A 16026-nucleotide genomic window follows, 5' to 3' on the forward strand; every position below is an offset into this window, starting at 1 on the left:
CTGATTTTTCACGCTGCCTAGAACTGAGTGGCTGCTCCCAGCCTCACCCATCCATGCCAGGCAAGTGCCTGCACCTACTGCAGGCACCCATCCAGGGTGCTGGGGTGAGGCTGGAGGACCAGGGATCTCCTAATGAAAGTGCTGACCCTGGTGTAACCTGTGTGCCCCAAGTAGCATTGCTTCAGTGTTGAAAACAAAAGATCAATGAATTGTATAATGTACTTTTACTGCTGTTAATTTTTCTGAGTGCTGCTGGTTTGTGTCTCCTGGAGGCTAACAGGACCCTTTGGCCACAAAGCAATATTTACTCTATCCTGACAGCTGGGCTGCTGGAGGCAAAAGATGCATCCTTGCTCCCTAGATGATAAGGAAATGATAAGGAAATGCACATCATGAAAAGGACATATCTGATAGAGGCTCAGCACCACTGCATGCAAACATGGCTCAGCCCTAGCTCCAACTCCTGTGAAGTTCATCCACTTTGCTCCTTTAAATCCTTCCAGAAAGCAGGAGGTAGGCAACAATACTGTTTAAGCAAGATGTTACAAGTGCCTTTTTCAAAACTAATTTTTCAGGTGGTAGACTCTCTTGTCCAGCACTATATTGTTCCCTGTCCATTAAAACTGTAGCTCCTCAGAACAAATGCTATTCAACTGACCTCCACAAAGTACCTTTTAGTCCTGATGACACTTTAAGTGAGTGTTTGCTCAAAAAGCCTGGCCCCAAATCTCAAACTCCTCCTGGAATTCTCTCATGGATTTGATATGTTCACACTCCTGTTATGTTGTTTTATGTACTGCCTTTACAGAAGCCATCCCTACAGCACCTTCCTTAAGCCAAGGAGGTACTCTGAGACTCAGTTCAGTGAGAAGCATCTCCTGCAACAGAGAGAGAGCTTCACAGAAGATATCCTTGCTTGCTTTAGCATAGCTGGAGACACACAGGAGGTGTGCAGACAGTGAATGCATAAGGCACATAGGCGAGGCAGCAAACTGATTTACACCAAGAAGTAGAAGACAGACAGCATGCTACTCTCCTTATGTTCATTGGTATATGAAGTATTTATATGAATAACAATGCAAAGTATTCCTGTAAAACACAGAACCCTCCATTCCTTCCCCATCTCTGTGTACAATTTCTAGTGCAAGCACTGCACAACTGTAAAGAGCTGCCAGAACAGGAACTGCATCAGCTCATGAACTTCTCAAGTAGAAGAGGTTTTCCATGTGCTGTTCTCTGTTCCCTCCATCCCACTCAGCAGGAAGGACTTCAGGTAAAAGTTGGGGAAAAGTGAAACCCTCTCTTGTACCACACTGCAAAAGCCAAAAGGTAAGCAACCTGTAATCCTGCAACACAGCATGAACACTTGAAACCATATTAAAACCCAGCAGTGGCCAATAGAACACGCCAGAAAATTTTTTAGAACTGATTAGTGGTCCCAAGTTCTCTCATCCAGCTCACTGACTGAGCTTTTTTTCTGGGGGATATCCTGCAGTATCTCTATCCCCATGAAAAACATCAGTTAAGATTTTCCTTCTTCCACACCAAGTCAGCATTCCTCTAATTTGCCCCAGCCCATGTGCAGAGCTCCACTCCCATCCCACCTCACAGCAATGTGTCATTCCTGCCTTTTCCACTGGAGAAGAAGTGCAGCACAGGCCTTCTACCAGCTGCTAATGTGTATCTTTCTTCTCTAGCTGCAGGGGCGCTAAACACACTGCAATAAATCTCCTCATCCCAAGGGAGCAGTTCTCCTTCTTCAGGCCCCATGATATTATACACAGCAGCTCTTCCCGATGTCAGAAGCTCCATTTCAATGCTCCTCTTCCCTCTGAAAGATCCTGCTGCGTTGTGTCTTACCACAGGGCAGTTTGCTCCCACCACCACCCAGCTTTCAGATTCCCCACCACGGGGGTAGGCTGTGCTTTCAGCCAGTGACAGGGTCATGACAGGGCTATCAGGCAGAAGGAACCTGTGTGCTTGTGTGGGCAGGCTTTTCACGGGTACCTCTTCCTCACCTCACAAGGATGCTGATCACTACTTTCACCTTGCAGCAGAAAGACAAAACAAGACAGTAGGCAAGTGTGAAGGAAAGTCCTATCCCAGTGCAACAGCCAAATGGTGCATACTGAATTAGAAAGCTGGGAGAGAAACAAAGCAGTAGTTTTGTAAGGTTTGACCCCAGTTTTAAAGACAATTCTCATTCAATTTTAACAACAGAAACCCATGCACGTGCTAGCAGAATCTTTCTTCTTCTGCTGTGATCTCTCTTTCTCCTAAAGCTGTTGTATTCTAATTCCATCTTTTTCCAGAACGTAATGGTTGTGTGTTTTCAGAGGATCTTCAGGAAAGTTAAATGAGAAAAGGTGTGAGGAACAGCTATTTTCTACCACACCTCACACAAAAACCTTAATCACAAGCCAAAATTCAGCCACAGTGACAGGACCTTGCTGTTGGCTCTTCGGCCACCATTTCTCTGTCCCAGTGTGACCTCAGGCTCCATGGCACAGGTTCTACCCTTGCTTGTCCTTCCCCAGTGCACCCTCTCCAATCAAACACAGCTCCAACAGTGTTCAGTGGAAGTACACTGTTTACAATCCAAAATCAAGATGATTCTGAATGATCAACTCTCCTTTGGATCTTGTGCAGAGCAGTAGAATATTGTCTGACACTGCGTCTTGCATTTCCTTGCAGCATCAGAGTTCTCAGGATACTACAGAATCAGATGGCACTAAACTTAGACTTCCTACCCACAGGGAGCTTTTGCTTAAGGCATGATTTGTTACATTTGCCTTTTTCTTTATCTTGATTTTATCTATTGCTATAAAGATGCAATTTCTACTCAACTTGATGGCATTATATATATATAGATACCTTAAAAGAAGCTTAAAACCAGAGCTGAGTCTCTTCTTCCCAGCTATCCTGTTGCAGTCTTCTCCTTTGCACAGGAGATGGGTTTCATCCATACTCCATGGGTTTCATCTTCATAAATTTGGCAAAGGGCATTCTCCTCTGGAGATCTCTGGAATTCTCCAAATGCTGGAGTGCTTATTTGGAGTCCTGCTTTACTCACCTCTGGTGTGTTTTTATCTGGATAATATTCTTTGCAACTTCAGCGAGTTCACACTTCACCTGCTCTCACACCTCATTTGGCATTTTGTCCTCTGTGCATTTTAGCAATGCATCAAACTGCTCCCCAATCACCACTTAGGCTGCCTTCTCCAACATACTCCAAATTATTCCCAAAGGGGTGAAAGAATCATTTCATGCATTAGAAGCATGAAACCTGAACTCTGAAAGAATCTGCCAGTGATCTGAGGCACTAATAACACCTGGCAGAGTTTTATGGAAAGAAAATTGCTTGTTTCTGCCACTCCCATACAAAGCTTTAGTTGATTCCTGCCCCCTCACTTCAATGTGATTTTTTATATGGCTTCTGCATATTTCTTCTTCTACTGTGATGTTGAACTGAATGGCCCAATATTAATCTTGTACCAATTTTACATTGGTGTAACCAATCTGATTTTCAGAGTTCCTTGTCATTTACAGTAGCAAAAATGACAACAGATTCATATTTAAAGTACCTTGGAAGACAGTTATAAAAAGAAAGTCCCCAAGCATGTTCAAAGGTTGTAGATGGCTTCTTCATCTTGTGGTTTCTGCTTATCTAGTTTCCCATATAAATTTTCAACATCAGCCTCTTTGTTCAACAGCAGTGACAGCATTTCATGGTTGTTAGCTGCTCTCAGAAGATGAAGTAACCTGATATAAATTACCTATTGCTGTGAGTGCAAGAGAACCTGTTAGCACAGTAGTCACTTCTAGAAGGCTGCAAGTACTGACTACATTATTACAGGCAGAAGGTTTTCTATCATGGTAGAAGTAATTTTAATATGGCATTCTCCTCCAAGATTTTTCTCTATGGCTATTCAAGGTTTTTTCCCTGGTTCAGTAGCCCACATTATGAACAGTGGACTACATTCATGTCCTAACTCTCACATTGGTGATGTACAAAAGCTACCACTTGGATGGCATTCTTCCAAAAGAAACCAGAGGCATTGAGGATTGAGAACAGCAGTCACAATAATGGGAACTAATGGGAACTGCCAAATGAATGGACTGTTCCTGGTTAAATTTGCATTTAATTGCTGCTCACTGCTATTCATTTACCCTGTTAAGACAAGACCGGGTAGCTGATAAGATGATAAACCAGCTGAGTAAAAAAAAAAAAAAATAGAGGATATCTAAAACAAATACCTCTATATATTCATATTGTGATGGGGATAACCTATATTCTAAAATAGATGAGAAATTCCTGTATATCCTCATGAGACATAATAGATGCTTTTGGTGAACCAATTGTAATTTTAAGACAACATACCTGTCATTCTTAGCTCAGGTTGCCAGAGCCCAACAATTAAGGTCTCAATGATCTCAATGACAGTTTTATTCCCAAGGAACCAGGTAGGGGACACTTCTCTTCCAGGTACATTTAGCCTAAAAGGATCTAAAATTTCTGTGTGTCACTTTATTAGACAGTGACTGACAAACTAGAAAGAGTTTTAAGACACCATAAAATGACTGGGCAAACTCAAGTAGGAGATAAAAACCCTCAAAGGACACATGAGGCCATGAAGGGAAATACAGTAGGGTCTTTCTGAACATTAGCCAACACTTTGTGACTGCTATGGGTGACCAAGCACTTGCACAGTTTGCTCAGAGATGTTGTGGTGTCCCCTGTCTTGGAGATATTCAAGAGCAGTCTGGACCTGGTTCTGAGCAACCAGCCTTAGATGGTCCTGCTTGAGCACAAGGTTGGACCAGATGACCTCCAAAGGTCCATTCCAACCTCAGCAGTTCTGTGATTCTGTGAGAAAGCAAGAGTTAGCTCCACTTTGGAAAAAGTGTACATAAACTCAAATTATGCAGTCATGAAGATTAATGTATTTCTCAAATAATACATGAAACTCATATGCAAAACACTAAAGTTTCTCTTTCCCCATCAAGCTTCCTTACCATGAGATTTCCATAGACTGTGGAATCGCCCTTCAGGCATCCAAACTTACACTAGTAAGATGCTGAAGGGAGTGCACAGCAGGGATGACAGAGAATCTCCCTGAAGACTCCATCAGGTCCATGAACATGGAAATGCTCTCTCAATGCAATACTGAGAGCCAAGATGCCCAGGAGAAACCTGCACGTACTTTTAGAGGAGGACAGAGTAATTTGACCATTTTCAAGGATCTGGCCCGTGGAAACAAAGGTGCACGGGCTGCTCTGCAGGCCAGCCCCTGTGCAGCCCGGCGCACTGTCAGCGGAGCCCTGCAGATGGCTGCAGAGCTCTTCCAGCGCCTACCTGCGCTACGGCAATGGGCACTTGGAGGCAAGGACACCGGCCAGCCCTGCACTGAAGGAAGCAAAATTGTTCTCCTTTCAAAAGATGTACACCTCTCCATGCTGCCTTTATTTCTACCCAAATGTAACAGCCAGTGGCCTGCAGGCTGAATGTCACTGTCTTTAACCCCACAAAGATCCTCCATTTACAGGTTTTCCCATGACACAGCTGAAAGACAGAGATGCTGAGGCTCTCGTATGTGACAGTGAACTCCCCACACACAAGAACAATTTATCGCTCAAGATGCTTTTCATAACAAGGGTCTGTAGTCCTAAGAAGCTCTTATGGAGCAGATATTTGAAAAGAAGTATCCATTCTTGTCTTGCCCACGGCAGCCACATCCTCTTTGTCCCTTCCCCAGACTTGACCTAACTGAGCTGAAGGGCTTGCAGCCTTCTTCTTATATCTCATGTCAGGCTCAAGCACTGTTCATAAAACAAGCCACCTTCATCCACCGCCTTTCCCTTAAACTCTACCTTTAGCAATGAATCCTTAAAAAAAAAATAAAACTGAGATCTCTGTCACTTTGGATGCCCTCCTTCCTCCAAAGCCATGTCTCCTACTTCCTTCTCCCCTCTCCAGTGTTACACAGCAGATCTGTGCAGGGACAGGGGGTTTTGCATCACAAAATTTTGTGTGCAAATCCTTCCTCTATCTCAAGGATTTGTGAGCTTTTCTGTGTCCACCTTGTATCAGTGACATGCTTTGAACACAGGGTAGCCTGATGTCTATGCAGGTCTCTCAACAATTATGGACAGCTCCCAACCACAGGCACACTGACACTCAGTGGAATTCAGTGCCCAAGTCAGATCACTCTGCTTGAAAATTCCAGCTACAGTATGATAGCGGGAACCATTTCTTCGTAGTTTATATTTACCTGGTCTCTTTCCAATCTATCCATCTGAATCAAGTAATTGTCTTCTAAGAGGGAGTCAAGAACTTATAATAGACACCAGCTGCCCATTCTCTTTTAACCCATCCAATATTAGACTCGTTAGTCATCAGGATAACAATCCTGTTTGCAAATCAGCTACCTTTACCAGATAACCAGTGGGACCTAGTTACCATATCTATTAGTCAAACAATATCACAACCAAGATATATAACGGCTTCTGTACAAAAACCTTTATTCTAATCCTTCTTAAACTCAACAAGACTGATTGGCTTTTATTATTTGTGAATTAATTTTTAACTCTTGGTCCAGCAGGGGAATTGAATCTATAACATTTTGCAGAGACCGAAGGAAAGTAACAGTATGTTAAGAAAGTAAACCAGCCAAAAGCAGGTATTTTTTCTTCTTCCAATGAACAGTTAAGAGGGCTGAATCTGTTTTTCCCTAAACACCCAAGGGAAAATTCTAGGGAAAATTAGCACATTGAAACATATATAGAGAGCACATCACTGTACTGTGAGAGCTTTTGTTTTTGTTTCATAATTATGTTATTTAAAAAAGGTCGTGGAATTAAATTTGTTAGTATTTTAAGAAACAAGTCCATGTTAGACTAGGAAATCAAGAAGGGAAATTTCAACAGAGGCAGTCCATATTATTAGAGAAGTAATGATCATGGGCAGTGATTAGGGCTTATAGTTGCTCTGTAATGACAGTCCCCTAACTGTACTTGCTAGGAAAAAAGAAATTGCTCTGTAGGAAAATAAAAAACACTTTAAAAAATAATAAAAAGACAATTGTCAGATACACTGTAGGTGATGAAATTAAAAAAAAACCCAAAATATTCCATAATCAAATAACCTTTTAAGTTATTCCATAAGGGGAAGCACACTATATTTTGTGGCTTACTAAACCAAGATCACATTTAAAAAAGAAAATTTCCAAAACCATCAAAAAATAAATAAACAGATAAAAGAAATTCCAAATTGCTGACTTTTATGGCTATGGCATTCGAGCCCATCTTTATCTTGACAATGTTATAGTTGGATCTATGTTCTGCATACTGTTTTTCAAATTACTCTCTGATACTCCATTTAAAGAAAATCTCTGTTCCTCTTTAAAAAACACCAGTTCATTGATTTATAAACAGGAAATCTAACTGCAGTTATTTAGTAGCACCTAATCCTATATAATCCATAATAATATATATTCCCAGAGAAACACCCAATTTTTTTCAGTGCAAATGTTCTGTATGGTATATTTGTACAGCATTTTACATTTACAAAACACCTTCTATGTAAGGCCATGAACAGATTTACAAGCTTGAATTACTACAGATTGCGAACAATCTTGTGATGAAGACAGACAGATCTACCCTTATTTCTTTCTTTACATTTATACAATAATACATGCAGAAATACGTAACCACATGCAGAAAGTCTTGCGTATACATCCAAAAAGACTTTGGATGGATAAGTAAAATAGTTCATTATGCAACATCAAATGAACACTTGATTATATATAAAATTGTATCATTTATACACATGTGTGTTCTGTTAAATTATAGCATGTGCACAATTACATAAAATTAGGTGCGTACATACACCCCTGACAGACATCCATCCATGCACTCACAGATCTCGGCATGCAAGAAAACTCTTTTCTGTCCTACTCTGGCACATTCTAGTCCTTCACAGCGAGCTTGGTGTCCCTACACAACTTGTATAAATTATTTCAAAGGAGATGCATCTGGCATCATCGATGTAAAATAATACCTATGAATGCATCATACACTTAAACATCGTTTTCGTAAAGTCATATCTGCTACAACCTATTAAGGCAAAGAAAACCCACAGAAGGTGAAGTCATCGTCCTTCACGATGGCCAAGCACAAAAAATGCAAGTTCCTGTGTGGGGATTTGCTTGGCTTTGAAGGAGAGTTTCGATTGTACCAGACAGCTGTGGCCTCCTCCCTGTCGCAGTCCCTAGTTAGGCTGCACATCATTGCTCAAAGTCGCTGTGTAATACGGGTGAGGAGAGCCCTCATCCAGCCAGATACCTCTGCACTACTGATGAAACTGATAACAGATATTATCTACTACAGAGTGTTGGGCAATAGCCACTGATGCTTTTAGAATTTTTTCAGTATCTCACTGTACCATTACCCCCTTAGCCTACAAAAATTATCAAAAAAAACCCTAAAAACCGCCCTCATCACCTCATCAACAGAAATACAAAAACTATGAAGAAATGGAATTAAACTCTCAAAGATAAAAACAGAAGCAATATCATATATGTTTGGAAAGGAACTGAAGCCGTACTGAATTTATGTCATCTAAAGAATTAAATCGCTCTCCTTCTACAGCACTTTCTGAACTGTTAAAACTAGATGGTAATCACATGCCATACACAGTTGTGAAACAAAGAAAAATAAAACAACAGCAAGTCCTTAAAATTAATGTGTTAATTATAAATGGTTTTAAAAGTTATAAGCGAAGCATGTAAAAAAATGTACAAATTGAAAATGTGTATCCGTTTATTCTGGTTATGTGCAGGAAAAATAAATTTTACACCAAATCCCCGAAATCAGTAACGTCCTATGTTCTTCACCGCTATATTGCCACATATGTGAAAAATTCATCTAGATAAGTGTAATTTCTTAAATCATGAAACAAATATGTTTGAGAAAGAGAAACTAGTCAGTTTGACCTGAACAAAAACAAAAACAACACAGAAGTCTTTGGAAAAATAAAATCTGTTGAAGAATAATTCTTTAGTGTCCTTCAGCTCTTTAATTTTTTAATACTTAAAATGATGTAAATCTCACTGAGAAATTTGGTTTCTAATTATTCATGTCAGTACATTAAAAAAAGTACTTGTGGAAACTGACGGAAAATTGTATTTCTGTTTTATTTTCACCCAAGTGCTTATACAATCTTAAAATTATCTTCCTATGCAAAGTCATAATTGGAGAATTGAACATTTTTTTAAGCTGTTCTTTTGACCTTTGTCTTGAGTGAAAGGACAGCGAGACAATACACTCACCAGCATTGTTCACAGTGACGGCTCCATCACCGGAGATTGAGGGCCATTATTACAAAAGGGAACTTTAAAGTGACATGAGAAAAAGGGGGAAAAACCTAGAAAATAACACTTCCTAATATGCCATATGCACAAACAGCCTTTCAGACCAGCAGACCTACAGCAAGAAAAAATCTTCTTGTAAAAAGATCTGCAGTAAAACACAGACAATCAATTCAAAACCAAAGGTGCTATAAGAAATTTTCTCCTGTTATGCAGGATACTCTAAGCTGAAGGTCCCACTTCCATCACCCACATTACAGGCTATGCTAATTTAAGGAAAATATATGACTCTTACAATACATGTTAAAGCAAAGACAATTTCCAGGAATAGAAAAGAAAATTTGGACAGAAAGAAGGGGTCCTCGTCAAACGCTCTTATCCTACCAAGAAGAAGCTAGAACAGGTTTCCTTTTCCTTCCAAGCCTTCAATAAATGCAATATTTGGACATGCCTTTACTGTCATTACAAAAATTGTATAAAAACAGCCACCCCTCTCTACATTTAATGGATTTCCTTTTATGTATATGAAAATGCAAGAATAAATAGAACTCCGTCCAAAACAAGAGCAATGCTATCACAAATTTTATTGCAATTTAAGTCTTATCTTGAAAACAAAACAGAAAAAATAGACTATTAATATGAAAAAGCAAAGCAGCCCCTTTTTGCTTCCTATGCACACATAAGTTAGTGACTTTATGAACTGATTCTGTGCTGTTCACTAAATCCATATGGACCAGGGATATCTTTTGTAGGACAAAAAAAGTCATCCTAAGGGTGACTAGACTGAGATTTGCCAGGATTCCATAAAGCAAATAGGATTTGCTAGATATTTATTCCTCCCCCATTCAGAAAGGGAGTGCAAGAAAATTCCAGCTCAGCAGGGACAGAGAGCCATCGCAGGTTGTGTGATAACAGCTTGCCACCTGCTTTTCGCAAGTTGTCTCTGTGAAGTGCAAGGGGCACTGAGTAGTAACGTTGCCTGTGGTGATAGGAATGCGCTGAACAGCTCAGTATGCAAAAGCACTTACTGGTACACAGTGCTCTTCACAAAGGGCATTGCAGAATGCTTTCCAGGCTGTGTCAGAAGTGCTAGGAAAGGAAATATTGGTGCATGTGTCACAGAAGGAACATAAGTGCTTGCTATCACAATAAAAGAAGGTATAAGCAAATACAGGTAAAATGCTTCTCATAGCCAAAGAAAAAGGGGGAGGGAGCGAGGTGGGGGCCAGGGAGAGGGAGAAGACAGGGAACTTAGCAGCAGTCACATTTGACTGAGCATTTCTGTGCAAGAACAGCAAGGGTTAACAGTGACATGTAAGCTCCAGTCCAGTCAAGATAGGGTCAAATGATGTGCCGTGAAAGTTTCAAGTCCTCAATCCCCCAGAGCTTGTTTGCTAATTACATTTGCAATTACAAACATGACAAATATATTATTATACAGTGTGTTCCACCTTGAGCAGACATGTTTCTCCTCACGGACAGTCATTGCCAGCAGCCAGACTCTCAAGCACTGGAAGAATCAAAGTGCACTGTGCTCCAGCTGCAAACATCATTTTTTTGTGGGCATCTCTATTGCTCTGAAGAGGCAGGGCAAGGCTTTAGAGAGAGGCAGCATAACAAGGATGGAAACAAATGCAAAGAGTAAGTTATTACAATTTAATTTCTAAGAAGCAAAACTTGCCAAGTCAGTAGCTATTACTAAGAAGAAATACTAAATTGTGTTCTGTTCCCAATGACATGCACAAAGCACTTTACACATGCAAGCTACATAGAAATTACTACATTCAAAACTCAAATGCAGCTAATACTGCAAAGACAGAAAGAAACCAAGTGTTTCCTTTATTTTTAGGCAACGTCACCATAACTATCTGCTGCTAATATCTTCTTTATTAAGTTCCTTCACTAAGCAAACAACCATTCTGATTCATAGTTTGTCACAGAAACTCTGATCTTTCCCCCTTTTCCCCCCAGTTTCTACAGCGGCACTACCTAAGATGCTCACTGCTGGGTTTGGGGCAGATGCTATATTTACTTGCTCACACTGCGCAGACTAAAAATTCTGTTTGTGCTCCCTGGCTGTAATGTCACTGCCAGTAGCTCCACAGAATAAAGAACAGGTCTGACTGGGAAGAATCTCCTCATCTCTGCAGTCTACACTGGAATTGCTGATGTGCATCTCTATGACCCCCAACTCTTAAACCAAGGAGCACAAGTTAGAATAAGAAGATGGGGAAAGGATTTTTGATTTCTCATCATGTTTTTCTACTTTTACTATTTCTTTCCTTAATTAAATCTCTCTTAGACACTTCACACTCTGTGGAGAAATTCTACCTTGCTCCTGACAGAACCCGTAAATTTCATCTACACTCAGGTTTAAACCTTGTTACCTTCTCCCTGTTTCTGTTCCTTAAGAGAATTTGAATCCTTCAAGCTATGGGAAATTTTGTAAAGAGACCCACTAACACAATGCACAAAACTTCTTATTGAGCTGAAATAATTTGAAGAATACAGGTATTTTCAAACAACATGAAATTCAGAGCAGTAGTGACAGTGCAGAAACAGGGCTAGAAAATAACAACGGAAAGGGCACAGAGAGTAGAGCAACATTCTCTTGGAGAAGAAGAAAACGGGATATGAAACCTCTATCACAGCAACTTTCTCTGATGCAATCTCTCCAAAGTCTTTCCCCTCTCAGGCTAAATGCAATATTTATTGATTACTTCAAATCAATACAATGAAAAAATCCTATTTTTTAAATATATTGATCTTTCCATATTTCTCAATAATTGATAATGATTAGATCATGTTTACTTTTACAAGTGGAATTAGAAGAGGAGGGAAAAGTTAATACAAATACTCTAAAGGTACTGATTTCCTCATCAGCCCTCCGCTCACTAAGCTCAGTGTACTGAGACCCCATTTTATGATGGGAACCCTGTCAGAAACCCAGTAACTACCCCAATTCCTTATAGAGGTTTCTCATTTTATTCTGTCAACGAAACAAACAACTCCATCCTATTCTCTCCAATTAACAACTACTTCCAATTCCAGCCTCTGAGGCATATTCAGAGCAGACAGTTGCATTCAGATTCTCTTACTCAGATTTCTTCCCATTCACAGAATATGGAGATTTCCAGTAACCTCTAAAATCAAGTCACATTACTTCAGTCTATGCATTAGGGTCAGTGACAGCAACTTTGTTAATTTGCTGCTGCATGGTCTGGAATTTGCTCCTCCATTGCCTTAAAATTCCAACATTATACCATTTCACCTCTCTATCAAATATGTAATTTATTCCTTTCAACTTTTTCCTAATCTTCATAAAACATTTTTTATTTTTATTACATCAGTGACTCACCTGTCTTTCTTTTACCTCAGAGGAAACAGTGTAAGAGACATAGCATCTGGCAGGATGCTGTCATTTGCCAGTGATTTTTATTTTACCTTCATAATGGCTTCTTGGTCACTTTCTGTCTGCCATGTAGAATATTAATAAGAAACAGAAATGGCAATTTTGTAGTCCTGTCGACATTTCTAGTGGCAACTATAATGAGGCAGAAAACAAAATTCTCTGAGATTTCGAAGTTAATACGGGAAAGTAAAAATGCCGTATTTACTCTCTACTGAAACAGCCTTAGGTTTGCACGTGAGGGAGATACACCAGTACTCCACATGACCACACATATGCATGTGTGTATACCAACACACAAATATTTACAGATGTACACATGTGCTTGTGTGTGACTCTAATGACATGTTTTATATGGCAGTGTGTACATTAGCGGTGTCTGCACACGCGTTCCCTTCCCGCCGTACTGCAGACAGGCGCTGTCAGTACAGTTTAACTAATGTATTCTCACCATATGCCCTCACCTGAGAGACAAACTGCAGGTACAAATCACTGCCTTTGTTAATTTCCTAATTTGAAAATGCTTTAAACAAATTCCAATTCTTACAAAAGATTCTTTCTTGGACCTGCATCATCTACCCCAGGAACAATTTTCCCAGAGGTCAGTACCAAAATGTAGTAAGCAGTTGCTAAAGAGTGGATTTCTGTGTAAGAAAATAAAACATACATGGCCTTAGAGTACATGCACAGAGGATCAAAATTAGGAAGATGCATTTTCTTACTCCTCCTGAAAGATTCTGCACTGAGAGAAACCACACACCTGCTAACCAGAACTTCCACAGGTTCCTGGTGCAATCGCTTAGATCAGCATACACAGGCAATGGAAAAGGAATATTCACTGCTTGAGCAAGATAAATACAAAACCTGAAGAACAAATTAAGGGAAAGGAATTCCTTTCCTTAGGTTTTGTTCAGACTCCTTTTGAGTCTGACTGTTACAAAAATTAAGATCTCATCAAACTCCAAGGTGAAAGGAGTCACCTCTCCTCTCCTTTGCCTTGCTCCTTCGCTCTGTTTCAATAATTATGAGGTGAAATACAGTTTCCAGGGAACTGTATGGATCATATATTGAGTGACCACATCCACTTCTCTCCCAACATTTTAGCCTTCCTCATATTTTTTCCTATAGCTTAACAAGTAACTAAACAAGAAGAAGCAGTTTGCAATATTTTTAAATTAGCTCCTAATTTAAGGTTTAATGTGACAAAAATTGCCATCCACAGAATTACAAGTGGTATTTAGGAAAAAAAAAAGGAGGAAAATAATTTAAAATCATTTCAATAGCTAGCAGTCAAAAGAATAAATCAGTACAGTAAGAATAATATGCTCACACCACTAGTTAGGGATACAGGCACAAATACAACACCTGTATTTACTTTGTATGTTCACAGGGCAACTGTGCTACAGTGGGAGAAAAAGATGGTTAAACAGATATAGATGGGCCAACTCATCCTCAGCTACAGGAATATAATGTGAAATCTACTCTTAATAAAACCAGAATGTAAATCAAATCAGTACCAGACACACTGCACATATACCTTTTTATATATTGTATTTTTAAAGCTGCTCATATCTTACTTCTCTCAGTAACTTTTTTCAGACTTCCCTATACCATCATACTCCTTTAAATTAAAAACATTGAAAAAATTGAGGTTGAAATATTTTAAATTATATTTCTCTATTTTACCAAACCTCAACAATGTTAAAGAGAAGGTCAGTTGGCACACAGAACCAAGCACCTCTTAAAACAAAGAGCTCTCCAACAGTTTCTCATCTCAAAAAGCAGCACTCTCTGTCTTCAGTAAAGCCATAGGGGCTCGGTGTCACTTCCCCCAGGGCCACCTTCATCTGTCTATTTAGCAGCCAAGGAGTTATGCATATGGGTAAGGTGCACTTGACATTTTTGAGAGCTGACTGAAAGCCCATGAAAAAGTAAAAAGGGTGAACAGCAATACAACGTGCAGATTACTTCTTACTATTTTCATGTTGTTTGAGTTCCTTTTTCTCAATTCCAAAAGTACAAAAAAATAAAAGGAAAAAAGTTAAGAGACTACATAGTAAGTGATGAAGATCTAGGTTTTCATTGTGGCATTTTGTTATTTTCTTTTTTTTCTGAAGGTAAATACATCTTCTATTTTTGCCTAAATATTAAGATTCCCAGCAGCATACAGAATACATTTCCCTTAAGAAACTGTTTGTTTATTTTTAATTCAAAGTGGAGCAGCCACAAGTGTAGCACCAGTGGGGAAAAGAAAGCCACATGGGTTAGATTATTAATTTCTATTAACAATACGAAGTCTCATTTTAATGAAACTGCTGGAAGCTGGGGATTAAAGGAAAGAGAAATGAGTGTAAAGACAGATGGAATATCAGAAAACAAGGTACAGAAAGACAAATAAAAGCCGAAATGAGGAAAGAGGGGTACTTGTGGATGATTTGTTTGACTTTAATTATTTTAATTGTACTAAATACAATGTATTCTTATGACAAAAGCAATGAAATAGGCAAAATTACTTAATTCCCACCTCTGATGACACAAAACCTGCATAGGTGACACACGGATTAACATGCAAACACACAAAAGAGGACACTCTGCTCAGGGTGGGATTTATCAGAGAAATGCATTTAAAATTAATTGTTCCAGTCAGCTGGATGTAAACGCTGAAAAGGTTTTGCCTTGTTTCCTAACTTCCCCAACAGGATCGAACCAAACTTAACACGCTAAAGTGATTTTAAACACAGCATTACCAGGCACAGCCCACTTCGGAATACAAAGAGCAGTAGCAGGTGCTAAGGTATCAGCCACCAGTCCCAGCTTGGGATGTCTGTTTGCTAGCCCTCCGACTCACTTCACTCTTTTCCCGGGCAGGCTATCCAAAACAGTAGTCTGTGGGAAACTGAATTTCCATAGTGCATTTCAGATGAAAAACAGACTTTTAAAATTAAAGACGGTGCTTTAATTGATCGGGTTCGTATAATTTTATATGCACATCTCTTTATAGGCACCTAGTAATTCATCTAATAAAAATCCTAGCACAGACGGAAAGTAAAACTGCGCAGAGAGGACTGTCAGTGCTCACTGTTAGCTGCCTGTTCCTAGGAGATGAAGCATTAGAGGGAGAAGTTACACGGCAAGAAAGAAACACACCAGCACGCCTACACCCCCAAGTGCTGTTCCGCGGACTCTTCCGCGCCTGCCGGCGCGGAGGTGCGCCCTGCCCTGCCCTGCCCTGCCCTGCCCTGTCCTGCC

General features: G+C 39.8%; 1 protein-coding gene across 2 annotated transcripts in view; it reads right to left on the reverse strand.

Annotated features, from left to right (window-relative positions):
* ESRRB (estrogen related receptor beta) overlaps positions 1 to 16026 on the reverse strand; it is a 128533-nt gene that overhangs the window by 66201 nt on the left and 46306 nt on the right. The gene's annotated exons all lie outside the window — the stretch shown is intronic.

Source organism: Agelaius tricolor, unplaced genomic scaffold (assembly GCF_023055355.1).
Source record: "Agelaius tricolor isolate 1412-34295 unplaced genomic scaffold, bAgeTri1.0.p SCAF_5, whole genome shotgun sequence".
Taxonomy (NCBI): domain Eukaryota; kingdom Metazoa; phylum Chordata; class Aves; order Passeriformes; family Icteridae; genus Agelaius; species Agelaius tricolor.